Consider the following 15,336-nt stretch of genomic DNA (forward strand, 5'->3'; position numbering starts at 1 on the left):
TTTGGTTTCTTTTTCAGTTAATTGATCTACTTTCAGTGTGGGATGTCCTTTCTTCCATTCATCATTAATTATTTTTGGGTATTTGAGTTTGTTTGTTGTTATAATTTTGGGGTTGGTATCTGTTGAATAATGTTCTGTGTGTGTGTGTGTAGTGTTTTTTGATTCTGGATATATCTCGTTGAGATGTATTTTTGACCAGTTCGCGTGTTCATGAAACACGGCAGATCTGGATACAATGAAATGGTTATTTTTCTCAATGAAGTGATATCCCTTGGTTCCTGATTCGTACCCCATAAATATTAGTCTTTTGGAAACTTTCTCTCCTTTGCGCCTCAATTGTGTGGGGACATATACATCAGCAGTTACACCAAATACGTGTAAATGCCCAATTTTTGGTTTTCTTCCATACATGAGCTCATATGGGGTTTTGTTGAGTGTACTTGACCATAAGCGGTTTAGAGTATAATTGGAATAAGTAAGAGCTTCAGCCCAGAATGATTGGCTTAAACCAGCATCGTCTAACACACATTTAACCATGGTTTGTAGCAAACCGTTTTTTCTTTCAGATACTCCATTTTGAAAAGGGGAGAAGGGACAAGATTTAAAGTGCAATATTCCTTGTAATTTTAGCCAATTTGAAAATTCGTTGGATAAAAATTCTGACCCCCTGTCAGTCATTATTTGCTTAATTTTAATATTATGTTGGGTTTCTACCATTTTAAAGAATTCCTTAAATTTTTTGAAAACTTCACTTTTATGATTAAGGGTGTATACAAAACCAAATCTACTGTAGTCATCGACTATGGTTAGAAAGTATCTTTTTCTATATTTAATTGAAGGTTTCATTGGGCCTACTACATCCATATGAACTAGCTGAAAAATTGAGTGTGTGGTGCGAGTGGCTTTCTTGGGCTTAGGTTTATTTTTGAGTTTGGATGAATTGCACACGGAGCATTCCAAATAATTTTTACAATTTTTTATTTTTAAATCTTCGGAACAATCTAACATTTTTCGTATGACAAGAAAACTTGCGTGTCCTAGCTTTCTGTGGAGTAAATGACTACAGTTGTCGTATATAGGTTTTCCATTGTGTAAACTTTCAGATATATTAGTATCAGCAGTTGGTATATTATTATTACCCTTTTTATGACTATCTTGCTTTGCCTCTTTGTTTTTTAATTGATAGTTTGCGTAGATTAATTCGTTATTTTGTGGTAGTAGATATGTTAGTCCTTCATTTGTTAATAGTTTGCCAATGTTTCTGTTGTTTTTAGTCATAAATACCTTTCCACCTTTGAATGTGGTTTCTACTTCATTATCTATGCTTAATTTTAGAGTTGCTAATATGTTATTTGGAATTTCGGGTACAAATAGCACCCCCTCTATTTTTCCTATACCTTTTATATGCGTGTCACCTATTCCTCTTACTAGGACTTCATTTTGGTTTGCTACTTTTATGTAATATTCCTTTTCAGTGAAATTGTTTAATATTTTTCTATTGTAAGTTGTGTGACATGTGGCCCCAGAATCGATGAGCCAAGTGTTGATTGAATCTGATGTTAATGTATCACTGTCTCTTATTCCATATAGTGATCCTTTTTTGTTTTCCCTAGGGTTATTTCTGTACATTTGTCTTTCTCTAGAATGTGGTGATTCCCTGCGTTTATATCTGTAGTCAGGGGAAGTCCTGTCTAAGAAATGTATTCTCCTATCTTTGTGATGATATGTATCACTGTATATGATATGTATCAGAATATTCCTCAGGAATACATTTGGAGAGCGAGCGTTCTGACAGGAGCAAAGGCTTATATACAGAGGAGGCAGGGCAAAAGGTAAGTAGGGACCAATGGCAAGGGACATAATGACATCACATAATAATATATATACAAATACACATATTTACAGAGAGCAAGTTAGGTATTTTCAACTGTAACACAGCAGAGTTATATAAAGCACTACAAAATGTTATAAGCAATTCAATGTTGGAAGTATTCAATGAATTACTGTTAGAGAAGAAAATACCGAATTCATGGATGGAGGCATATATTACTCTCATACCGAAAGAAGACTCAGACTTGCAGCTATAGACCGATATCCCTGTTGAATGTGGATTTTAAAATATTTACTTCAATAATGGCAGAAAGATTAAAGAGGTTTCTAAACAAATTTATATATACAGATCAAAATGGATTTCTACCTGAGAGACAAATTAAAGACAATATGAGAATAATCCTGAACACATTGGAATGTTATGAAGCGCATCCAGAGAAACAAACGGCGTTGATGTTTCTTGATGCACAGAAGGCGTTTGACAATGTGAACTGGCAGTTTATGCTGATGCAATTAAAAGCTATGGGTTTTGGGAAGAGATTTATTAATATGATTAAGACAATATATTATAAACAATCAGCAAAGGTGATGGTAAATGGAGATATGACAGAAAATGTTAACATTATGAAAGGCACAAGGCAGGGATGTCCTCTGTCCCCATTACTATTTGTATTGACGTTTGAGGTATTAAACAGAAACATAAGACAGGATAAGGAGATAAAAGGTATGGAAATAAAAAAGGAAGAATATAAATTACAGGCATTTGCAGATGATTTGGTGTTTATTTTAAAAGATCGGCAAGAAACAGGGCCAAAATTGTTAAAAAGAATAGAATATGGTGAGGTGGCAGGATTGAAAATTAATAAGGAAAAAACCAAGATACTAATGAAAATTATTACAGAGAAACAGAAAAAAGAGTTAATGAAGAGATTAGATATTCAGATCACAAAGAAAGTAAAATATTTAGGGATTTAATTAACAGCAAGATGTGTAACAATTAAGGAAGATAATTACTATAAGTTCATAAAACAAAGGTAGATTTGGAGAAATGGAAAAACTTGCAATTATCATTAATAGGAAGAATAGCTACAATTAAGATGAACATACTACTGAGCTTATTGTTCTTGTTCCAAACCCGATAAAATTGGAGAAAAAATATTTTGAAGATCTTAATAAAATAATAGTGAAATACATTTGACAGGGGAGGGAGGGAAGCAAGAATTAATCTAAAAATGCTACAAGATGCAAGAACTAGAGGAGGGTTTGGATTACCAAATTGGGAATTATATTATCAGGCAGCAGCATTAACATGGATGAAAGAATGGATTGTATTGAGAAATACAAGTTATTGACATTGAAGGGACATGACTTGCAATTGGGTTGGCATGCCTTCTTATAGTATGGGAAAAGTAGGATACATGGTTATTTTCAAAGACATTATATAAGAAATGCTTTATTATCAGTATGGGAGAAAATCAGAGAACAACACTATTTGAAGATACCAGTTTAGCTTTCAACTATGGAAGCACTTAAACATCCAAATATTATTAATATGGGAAATATAATAATGTTAGATATAAAGATATTTTGACTGAAAAGGGGGAACTTAAAACAAAACAAGAATTGAAAAAACAGGGGATTGATATGGTTTGGTATATACAACTGCAAATACAATCTAGATAGGAAAAAGATGCTAAATTATATGGTTTCTATACGGAACTGACAGAACTGGATAAGTTACTAACAGGAACAGAAGAGAGGACGATAAAAAATTGTATAATTATTTATTGTGTATTGTTAGAAGAAGAACAAGTGAAAGAAACAATGATAGCATGGGCAAAAAACTTTGGCTACACAATAGAGTTAGATAAATGGCAGCAATCATGGGATAGAAATTATAAATTAACAATGTCAACTGCATACCGTGTTTCTTCAAAAATAAGACCTTGTCTTATATTTTTTTGAACCCCGAAATAAGCACTTGGCCTTATGGCCATGCGCTCAAAAGCCTGATTGGGCTTATTATCAGGGGATGTCTTATTTGGGGGGAAACCGGGTACAAGGAAAATTTGTACAAGATGTTTTATAGATGGCATTTGCCATCAGAAAGATTGGCAAAAATGTTTAAAGACAAATCAGCTAGATGTTGGAAATGCCATCAGATACCAGAGTTATATGTGAGTAAGAAAATATTAGAATGTGCAGAAATGAATACATTAACACTTGCAATTAAAAGAAAGGAAGAATCTGACTATTATTGTATATGGGAGTTATTTATTTATTTATTTATTCAAATTTCTATACCGCCCTTCTCCTTTCGGACTCAGGGCGGTGAACAGCCAAGATAAAAACATCTATACAAAACATCACAGTTTAAAAATAAAGTTAAAATAATTTATAATTTGGCCCACAATTTAAAACTTGTCAATTAAAATCAATATTAAAATTTTAAAAACTAACCCTAAAATCAAGACAGACCGGCTAACTGGAAAAAATGAGTTTTTAGGGCCCGACGAAAAATCCGAAGGTCGGAGATCACTCGTATCTCTGGGGGTAGATTGTTCCATAGGGTAGGTGCCACCACAGAGAAGGCTCTCCTCCTGGGGGTCGTCAGCCGGCATTGTCTGGCCGACGGCACCCTGAGGAGGCCCTCTCTGTGGGAGCGAACCGGCCGGTGGGAGGCTATTGGTGGCAGAAGGCGGTCCCGTAAGTACCCTGGCCCTAAGCCATGGAGCGCTTTAAAGGTGATCACCAACACCTTGAAGCGCACCCGGAAGTCCACCGGAAGCCAATGCAGCTCGCGCAGGAGAGGAGTCACATGGGAGCGCCCCGTCGCTCCCATAATCCCCCGCGCAGCCACATTCTGCACCAGTTGGAGCCTCCGGGTGTACCCCAAGGGGAGCCCCATGTAGAGAGATTTTATCAATGGTTAGAGAATAAATATGAAAATTAGAAATCAAAGCAGAGGAGTGAAATATTGAAAATGTATTACAAAGTTAAACAAGCTAAGAAGAGAAATGTTACAACAGTAGATATGTTATGTATTAGTATTAATCCAAGAATAGATATAAATAATGAACAAGGTTGTAGATTTTAATGATTATTGCACAAAAAAATTGTAGTCAGATGACACACTGCTTAATGAAAGATGAAATGTTTGTTTTAAAAGAAAATTAAAAAATTATTTAAAAAAAAAGAAGATTGTTCACCTTGTAGTCATCTGTGTTCAGAATGACTGTGTATCTTCCTTTATCAGCTGGCAGGATGGTGATGTTTGGGTCTCTTTCTAGGAATGTCAGTCTTCTCCTTTCTTAAATTGTGAAGTTGGAAGGCAGTGTTTTGGCACTGGTGAGGGCTGAAGATACCTTCATCCTTAATTGTTCTGGTTCTGCCAGTTTATTGTTCCTAATGGCTGACTCTGTGGCTGTGAGGAGATCTGCAACTGGTAGTTGTTCTGGTGTTACTGCAAAATTCAGCCCTTTGGCCAAAACATTATCTGTCAGACAGATTTCTCACCCATCGGTCAGTTTTCTGAGACATGTCACTGTTCATGTGTTGGCTTTTCTGTTTTGTGTGTTTTTTCCTGTCTATGCTGTAGGATAGAAAAATTGCCATTTTGTCATTCTTTGCTCTTCTTGTGTTGTGTTAGTTGTGCCTTCTTCTTCCCCACCATCCAGTCAGAGCTGAAGAAGTTTCTTGGATGAGAAGTGAAATGTCTTCAAAGAAAAACCAGAAAGTCCAGTTGCCTCTTCAAAAAAAGGACCTTTGGGACAACCATGACCTTCATGACTGAGAATCTACATTGACATCTTCAAAAAGAGTTTTATTATAAGAATACAGTGCAAAATAAACATATTTCTGTCAGTATATAAGGGTTCATGAATTGGAATAGACATGGTAACAGGTCAGTCAATGGGGACTGTTTGGTGACCCAGATGGCTCGGACCCTGGGCGTGGCTTAGGTTCACTGATCTGTATATATATGAGTGCTTCTGTGATTCTATAGCTTCTGTGATTATTGTTTCTGTGATTATTATTCTGTACTTCTAGATTCTGAGTTCTGATTCTATCTTCTGCTGTATGGTATTGTATATACAGAAGTTTCTTATATAAATGAATCCTGCTAAATTCTTTACTTGTGTGCTGGTTGGATTGCTGCAAACTCTAACAGTTTCTACAGCAAAAAAGTTTGTTTTATTATTTCCAGAAATTATATTTACTTTTATCCTATGTTATTTTATTTTACTCTTTATCCAATTCTGCTTTATTTATTATTGCCTATTTTCTTATAATGTTCTCTATTCTATATACTAATTATACTTAGTGTTCTAATATCCTTTCCTCCCCATTTTTATTCAATTTTAGCCCTGTTTTTCTGTGTGAGTTTTGGTGCAGCTCAATTTTACTTTCTTCTGCCAGCACTTAAAATGCCACCTCAGCAATGTTCTTTTCAGGCAACCATATAAAACACTTCTTTCTACATTTTTGATGAACCGATTTGCTTGCTTTGTTGTTACCATAATGAAACTCTGCTAGGGATTGGCTCTTACGTGTCCAAACAAGGATATGAAGAAATGTTCTACCTTTAACTCACTTTCTGATCACTGTGGCTTCATAACACTTTTAATCTCTTTTCCATTTATAGCCATACTGCCTGACCTTTTGCAGCAAGATATCTTGTATATGAAAAGGCAGGCTTATAGGCATGGGACAAATATATACTTTAATTAAAAAAGATGCCGTGAGAATGAAACTGTTACTGGCCTTGGTTGCAAATATTTAATGTCGAATTACTATTTATGATCTTAAAACAACAAAAAGGACTTCCAGATATCTTATAATTGATCAATGTTCACATGATCATATTAATGTTGCTTCATTAATTTATGGCCTTAAATAGATGATATATGTATTGTATATTATGCTTTCTCTTAATTATATTATTGTATTTCTGTTGCATACTTTCTGGATATGATATCCAATATCACATATAAATATTTTTTAAAGTAGACATGAATAAAAAGTAATATACTTCATCACATTTCATTGTGAATCTTCCCTACAATTTTTAAAACAACACTACCTTCTATTTTCTCTCATTCAGTTTGTTCCCCAAAACATTTTTGAAAAGGAACAAAGGGAGAATAGTAATTGTTTAAGGTCAGTGTAGACCAATGTTGCAGAAAAATGATTAAGCAAAGGAAATATAGTTTGTCTCCCTTACATTCAATCACAGATCTGTTAATTTAAGTAGAGTGTTGTAACAGCTAAAAAAATTCTACATATGTTGGTAGTCTGATAGATGATCTTGTGTTAGGGTGACTATTTTCATGAACAGAACACAGACACAAATAATTATTTGGGTCCAGTAGTTTTACAAAGTAGGAATTAGGTGGCATTCTCTAATGTACAAAGTTAAATGTTTGGAAGAAAAGAGAGTTACAAGCTTTTCAGCTACAATCACATAGTTGTCCTTCATTTTTCTGCCGAGTTCATCTCTTATTCATAAATGTCTTTATGATTGGGTCATAAAGAAAACCTTTTATTCTGGAGTTTTCATTATCCAGGTATCGAGAAGAGGCTGTTTTGATTATCTTTCTCCTTAGTACTTTTCTGAAAGATCCTTTGAAACTTTGGCATATTTTTGTTTAAGAAGTAATTTTTTAAAATATGAATATGAAAAGTGACTTCCCTGAGATTCTTTGTTTAAAAACTTTTTTATTTATTATTTTTTTACAAACATATCAAAGTGTGAACATTGTGACACCTGGGTGTCAAACATTCTAATATAAATAATATTAATAGCATTAGTCATAGTTATTACTTTCAATCCAATTTATATATTTCTAACAGTAATACATATTTATATAAAGTTGCAATCTATCCTTATTCAATTATTCCATGTTTTCTCTTATTACTCTTATTTTATTATATTCTAATACAAAGAAGACTAGTTATAATTATTACTGTCAATCTAACATATTTCTGATAGTGATACATATTTATATAAAGTTGCAATCTTTCATTATTCAATTATTCCATGTTTTCTCTTATTATTACTCTTATTTTATTATATAAAGTGTATACATTAATATTCCCCTTTTTCTCTTATTTCTATCTCTTATTCTAACTTTTAATCATGTCTTCCTTTGTTAAAAGACATTTCTGCTTTCTTTCTGCTCTACCTAACTTCTAATCATGTCACCTATCTACAAAAAAAAAAAAAAAGGAAAGAAAGAGGAAAAGGAAGGCAAATCAAAAGAACACCAAACACAAAGAATCATCTTTCCATCATCTCTTGTTTGCTTCAATACTTTAGTTGCTATGCTTTTTTTCTTTTTGACCTGTCTTCTGTATCCCTCACTAACAGTAATACATTAATTACTGTTAATTAATTACTGACTGGGAGGATTTTTCATCAGGTTCGCCTGATTCGCCAGTTGCGTCCCTTTCTGGATCGGGACTTGTTACGCACGGTCACTCATGCCCTTGTCACCTCCCGCCTGGATTATTGCAATGCTCTCTACATGGGGCTCCCCTTGAGGAGCACCCGGAGGCTCCAATTGGCGCAGAGTGCGGCCGCGCGGGTGGTAATGGGAGCGATATGGCGTTCCCATGTAACACCCTCCTGCGTGAGCTGCACTGGCTCCCGGTGGTCTTCTGGGTGCGCTTCAAGGTTTTGGTTACCACCTTTAAAGCGCTCCATGGCTTAGGACCTGGGTACTTGCGGGACCGCCTACTACCACCAATAGCCTCCCACCGGCCGGTACGCTCCCATAGAGAGGGGCTCCTCCAGGTGCCGTCAGCCAAACAATGCCGACTGGCAGCCCCCAGGGGGAGAGCCTTCTCTGTGGGGGCACCTACTATCTGGAACGAGCTCCCCCCAGAGATACGGAGGATCCCGGATTTGCGCACCTTCCGCCGCGCTTTAAAGACCTTACTATTTCACCAGGCAGGCCTGGCCTAATTTTCTCCCTCTTTTATAAAAGATTTTTAATTTTTAAATATCTTTTAGTATTTTATACATTCAATTTTAAATTGGTTTTAAAAGTTTGGGGTTTTAAATTTGTCAGGGCCAAAATTATTTAATTTGATTTTATTCTACTTTTAAATTTTGTATGTATGTGTTTTATTGTTTGGCTGTGCACTGCCCTGAGTCCTTCGGGAGTAGGGCGGTATAGAAATAATAAAATAAAATAAAATAAAATAAAATAAAATAAAATAAAATAAAATAAAATAAAATAAAATAAAATAAAATAAAATAAAATAAAATAATAAAATAAAATAAAATAAAATAAAATAAAAAAGATATTTATCTCTTTCTACATCTGCTTCTTGGCTGTTCAATCTGAGTATTTTCCCCACCTCTACCCTCCTCCTCCACTGCCTAGTTTCCATGATTTCTACCCATGCCCCTATCTCCCTTCCAAGGGTATCTTCCTGTATCTCCAATTCTCTTTTCAACTCCCTTAGTATATTTTCCCCTGGTTTGATTCATCAATCACTGTTATTTTCTTTGTTATCTCTTCTTTGTTTTCTTCTTTTATTCTCTGATTCTTCATCTCAGTCTTTTCCACCATTTCTATTGTTAGCTCCTCCCTTTCCTGGGTGTCTTGATCTTTGCTCATCATCCCTTGTATAGCATTTTCCATTTTTTTCCATAATCTCCTTGAATCCTTTCTCCATAATGTCCTTTGTGTTTTGAAAAAATAATGCCATCTTCTTCAACGTTTCATTTATTTCTTCTTTATAAAGCATCTTATTTTGTTTCCACTGTTATTCAACAGTCCAAAAACTATTTATTCAGTCCTTAGGTTGCCCTTCAAGGGGTGAGATAATAACAGTTCTTTATATCCTAAAGGTAATCAGTCAGTTCTATTTGAATAGTCCCAGAAGTTATCAGAAGTCTTTCAAGGGTCCCTTTAATTAAGTAGCTTGCTTATTTTCATGTTTAAATCTCCAGTAGTCCTGGGGTAGCTGGGGATAATCCAATAGATATTTCCAGGCTTGTAGTTTTCCCTTTTGTCAGCAGGTGGCACTCTCAGCTTAGATTTCAATATTACCACTCAGCAAGTATCATTTTAGTTATAAATCAATTATTAAAGCAGAATAAGTTTTATAGGTAAATAATTTCAGCATTTTAAAATGCCTTTCCAGTACTGCATCTTCCCAATTCAAGAGTCCAATTTTCTATACATTTCAAAGTTCATTATTTTTCTCTCTTGTGCCCTCCTCTTCCAGTCTGGTATTTCTCAAAATGCTCAGACCCTGCTTAAACAAATAATTCTGAGCAAATAGTTCCAAATTATTCCTTGGGGTAAGTTTAAGGCAAAAAGAAATTCTCTTTCCCAGTTCCCGTCACTGTTCACCTACTTTGCTCCAGCACCAGTCTTAGATGTTGTTCTTCAGTTGTCCCAGCTTTGTAGCAGACATCTTTAGGCTGCCTCATCTTCTTACCGTAGCTGAGAGAGAAAGAAAAACCCTAGGTCAGACAGAACAGCTGCATCTCTCCTCGACCTCACAGGGCACCCGTCTTTGCTTCACCATCCCTACAGGGTGGCTTTGGTTCCTCTCAGAGCCCACGAACAGGGAGAAGTCAGCACAGGGAATGCAGAGACCCATTCCCTGTGTCTGATATTGCCACAACATCAATCGGAAGTTGCCTTCCCCATGATTTTTATGCTAAACAGATACAATAGAGCTATCCTGTGGTGTTGTTTTTTTTTTATCAAGTAATTCAAGCTAATTAATGGTATATTTAAATTTTCTTCTTGGAAGATGCCCCAATTCTCCTATTTGAGATACCTTTCCTTGACAAAACTTGCTTTGGCTTCAAGAGACTTGTGCGGCGAAAAGGCCACAAGCCTCTACAAGGATCTTTAGAAATTAGGATTCTTGATGCATTGAAAATGGTGACATCTATACTCTATTTTATTTTAAAAATAACTAATCATTCTGTGTTATTCTTTGCTTGATTGTCAAGTCCACCACCTTTGACTTGGTGCCTTGCTGGTGTCTTGCCATCAATGAATTGGGGAAGGGGAGGAGACCAAATGGGCACTAAAGCTGTATACTTTTGGGAGGGGGGAGTTGAGGAATAACAGATCAGTTTGGAATCATATTCATGCTGTCATCTTCAAGGATGTTTGCCCTGAGATTGGAATTTCACCAGCCCAAACACCTCAGCATTTTGCAAAACATCTTGGGGGTGCCAGATTGGCTACACAGGGACAGACCGTGGAGGAGGGCTGGAGGGGTGCACAGGAACCTTAGATTCCACTTGACCCTACTACAATCAGCATCTCTTAGTAAAAATACCTTTCATTTTAACTAAATAGAATCGACAGTTTTTCTTCCCTAAGGGATCAGACCGGGCAGGTCTGGCTTTAGGCTAAAACTGCAATTTTGGTCAACCCAGAGAGGACATCACCTCTACCATGGGGTTCATACATGCAATGTTGGCTCAAGGGAGAAACCAGGAGGAAATCGAATGCTGAAGGGAGGCTTTGTTTAGGTCCCTCCTGGGCTAGATCTCTCAGAGTGGCTCAGATGAGGGACCCAGAGAGCTGCAGCAACTTGCTGAGACCCAGGTGGTTCCTGGGTGTCCAGAGGAAGGAAGACTGGGAAGAGAGACCCATGGGGGTGACCCAGGCGACTGCCTATGGGACACTTGTTGGGACAGTCATTTGTTCCGACGATAAGGTTGGTAGCCAGTTCCCCGAAAGGGACATTTGGTCTGTGGCTGTCTAGAGCGATCTCAAAAGGAAGCTTGGTCCTGCTGCCTTTCCGCAGTTGGTAAAAGGACCTTTGGTAGCCCAGACTTTGAAACCCCGTGTCATGTGCACAAAAGGGCTGTCTACGGTAAGGAAAACCTGTTTGTCTGTCTGCTCGCCTGTAAACGTGGGGAAGAACCTTCCTCTTATCCTTACCCTCTACCAAAACAGGGTCTAAGGCTTCCCTGAAGAGAGAGCCGCCCTTGAATGGAACCGCCGCTAACTGCCATTTTGTTTTCATGTCAGCCTGCCAGTGCCTCAGCCATAATAGGTGTCTGGAGGTGACATTGGACGCTAAGGCTCATGAAACAAACTGTGCTGAATTTAGGGTTGCATCTGCTGAATATTCTGCGGCAGCAATTAGCTTATTTATGTCCTGATGCAGGCGGGTGTCTTCAGGGGACACCTGGGACTGCATTTGACGATTAGGGATGTCCTAGAGAAAAAGGACACTGATGTGGCGGAACGAATGGCCCAGGCGGCTGCTTGGTGGGTCTTACGAGCAGCAAGCTCCACCCTTCAGTCCTCAGTTTTCAGGCCCTCAGCTGAGTTGGAAGGAAGGATGTTAGATGAAGCCAAGCTGGCCATCGGGACATCCACGGTTGGAAGTTTGATGAGCTTCTCAAGTTCTTGTTCCACCGTGTACATTTTCTTTCTTTTTTTTTAATAAAAGTTTTTTATTTTAAAACAAAAGAAAACAAAACATAAAAACATTCATCATTCTGTACAATCACAGATAGTATATCAATCGGTGGCATTCTTTTTTGCTCCTCCTCTCTTCTAATTATCACTAGACATCCCAAGCTCATTTCCTTTAGAAATTATTTCACTTAATTTATTTATTTATTTTATTTATTTATTTTATTAGATTTCTAAACCGCCCTTTATGTCAACTTCCACTTATTACATACTTATCTCCAAAATTTATTGTCAATCCATTGATAAAATAAGTCCCATATCAAACAATATTGTTTATCTTTCTGTTCTCTAATTTCAAAAGTCAGTTTATTCATTTCAGCAGATTCAATCATTTTGTTAATAATTTCTTCATCAATAGGTATCTTTTCTCCTTTCCAATTTTAGCAAATACAATTCTAGCTGCTGTTAAAAGATTCACAATTAAATATTGCAATTCTTTATTATAAGTCTCTGGTAAGATCCATAATAAAAATATTTCTGGTTTAAAGTCAATATGCCTCTTTGTCATTTTTTCCAACCACATGTGTATCTTAGTCCAATATCTCCTTGCTCCACCACATGTGGTAATAAGATCCTGGAATCTGGTGACACTTCCAACACTTCTCCGATTTATTCTGGAACCTTCTGGCTATCCTCGTCGGGGGTAGATGCCACCTGTAAAACATCTTATACAGATTCTCCTTATATGCTGTAGACATTGTCATTTTATAATTATGTGACCCCAATTTTTGCCATTTCTCTAAATCAATACCATATTTAAAATCCTTCCCCCATGCTATCATTGATTCTTTAACTTGTTCTTCTTCCAATTTTACCTCTAACAAATAACCATATAATTTTTTAATTACATAGTCATCAGGACCCATTAAAATCTTATCTAAATTAGTCAAAGTGTTGTAAAAACCTTCTTGTTTGAGATCTTCTCGATATCTGGTAAATATTTGCATATATGAAAACCAGTCCATCTTACATCCCTGATCTTCTATTTCTTGCTTTAATTTGAGTTCACCCTTTTCATCCAACAATTCCCTATATCTAATAATTTGTTTCCTTCTGAATGTCTCTAGATAGGAAAAAGCTTCAATTGTAGAAACCCAGACTGGAATCTTCAAGTAGTGGTATTTTTTAACCTTCTCCCAATTCAACAATAAGGCTTCATGGATCTGGTGTCTTCTAAAATACCCCTGTATTTTAGTTCCTTTGTACCATAGAAAGGCATGCAACCCCATCAACAAATCATGACCTTCCAGATTCAACAATCTAGCATTTCTCAGAGTTGTCCATTCTTTGATCCACATTAAGGTAGCTGCTTGGTAATACAGTTCAAAATTAGGTAGATCAAAACTGCCCCTTGTTTTAGTATCTTGTAACAGGTTAAGTTTTATTCTTGCCTTCTTTCCTTGCCAAATATACTTCAATACCATTTTGTTCAAATCTACAAAGAATTCCTTGTCTAACTTTATTGGGATTGTCTGGAATAAATATAACAATCTAGGCAAAATATTCATCTTAATTGTTGCAATCCTACCTATCAAAGATAACAGCAAGTTTCCCCATTTCACCAGGTCTTGTCCTATCTGTTGCTTAAGCTTGCTATAATTATTTTATTTCAGTGAGCTACACCTTACTGTTAAATGTTTCCCCAAGTATTTTACCTTGTTTGTGACCTGCATCTTTGAAAGCTACATCAATTCTTCTTTTTGCTTTTTCAGCATATTTTTAGTCATTATCTTTGTCTTGTCTTTATTAATTTTCAGGCCAGCAACTTTCCCAAACTCTCCAATATTTTCTATAAGTTTATTTATTGATGTTAATGGCTCTTCAATAATAAAGACCAGGTCATCTGCAAAAGCTTGAAATTTATACTCTTCTTTTCTAATTTTCAAACCTTTTATCTCTTTTTCTTCTCTGATATTCTATTTAAAACTTCAAACATCAATATAAACAACAATGGGGACAATGAACATCCTTGTCTAGTACCTTTTTCTATCTCAATAAAGTCAGTCAACTCTCCATTTATCATTACCTTTGCCATCTGCTTAGAATAAATGGCTTCAATTGCCTGAATAAATTTCCTGTCAAAGCCCATCTCTTCCATTTGGAGCGTCATAAATCGCCAATTCACATTGTCAAAGGCTTTTTGTGCATCTAAAAATATCAAGGCCATCTGCTTTTCAGGATGTGCTTCATAATATTCTAAAGTGTCCAGAATTATTCTTATATTATCTCTAATTTGTCTTTTTGGAAGAAATCCATTTTGATTCGGATGTATAAAGTTATTTAAATATCTCTTGAGTCTTTCTGCCAATATTGAGGCAAAGATTTTATAATCTGAATTTATTTATTTTATTTATTTATTTATCAAAATATCAAAATGAATTTAGCAAGGATATAAGCCTATAATTTTTGATTTGTTGTGGGTCTGTATCTTCTTTGTGAATCAATGTAATATAAGCCTCAGTCCATGATTTGGGTATTTCCTTTTTTGTCATTACTTCATTCATAACATCCAATAACGGAAGACATAAAGATTCTTGTAGTGTCCTGTAATATTTAACCGGCAGACCATCTGTGTCACTGTGTTATTTTATTTACCAGCTGAGCTTCATATTTCTGGACTATCAGACTTTACGTACCTTGCCAAGAATTGTTATCAAAAGCTACTACGCATGTCCATCCACCCACATTCCTTCACACGCTCTTTCCTTTGTTCTCTTGCCACAGATGCCGGTTGCTAGAAAGCAGCTGGCCTGAATTATTTCAAAATGTAGCAATTATCTTTCTTAGTTAGTGAGGTGTTTTATTTTCTTTATAACAAATAAATGAGTTTTATTAGAAAATATTTCTTCGGGTTTTCTTTTCAGAATATTGCAACTTGGAGAAAGCCACAATCCATCCTCTAATTAAATCAGGGTGATTTTTCCCAGAGCCAAAGATGGGATTAATCGATGCCCTGACATCTGGTAGCTCGGATGGTTGATTTATGGCTTTTTTCCTTGTTTGTTATTTCTGATAAGAGCGCATAGGCAATTAG

Source organism: Pituophis catenifer, unplaced genomic scaffold (assembly GCF_029215685.1).
Source record: "Pituophis catenifer annectens isolate HBS135680 unplaced genomic scaffold, rPitCat1.0.hap2 SCAF_7, whole genome shotgun sequence".
In the NCBI taxonomy this organism is placed as follows: Eukaryota; Metazoa; Chordata; class Lepidosauria; order Squamata; family Colubridae; genus Pituophis; species Pituophis catenifer.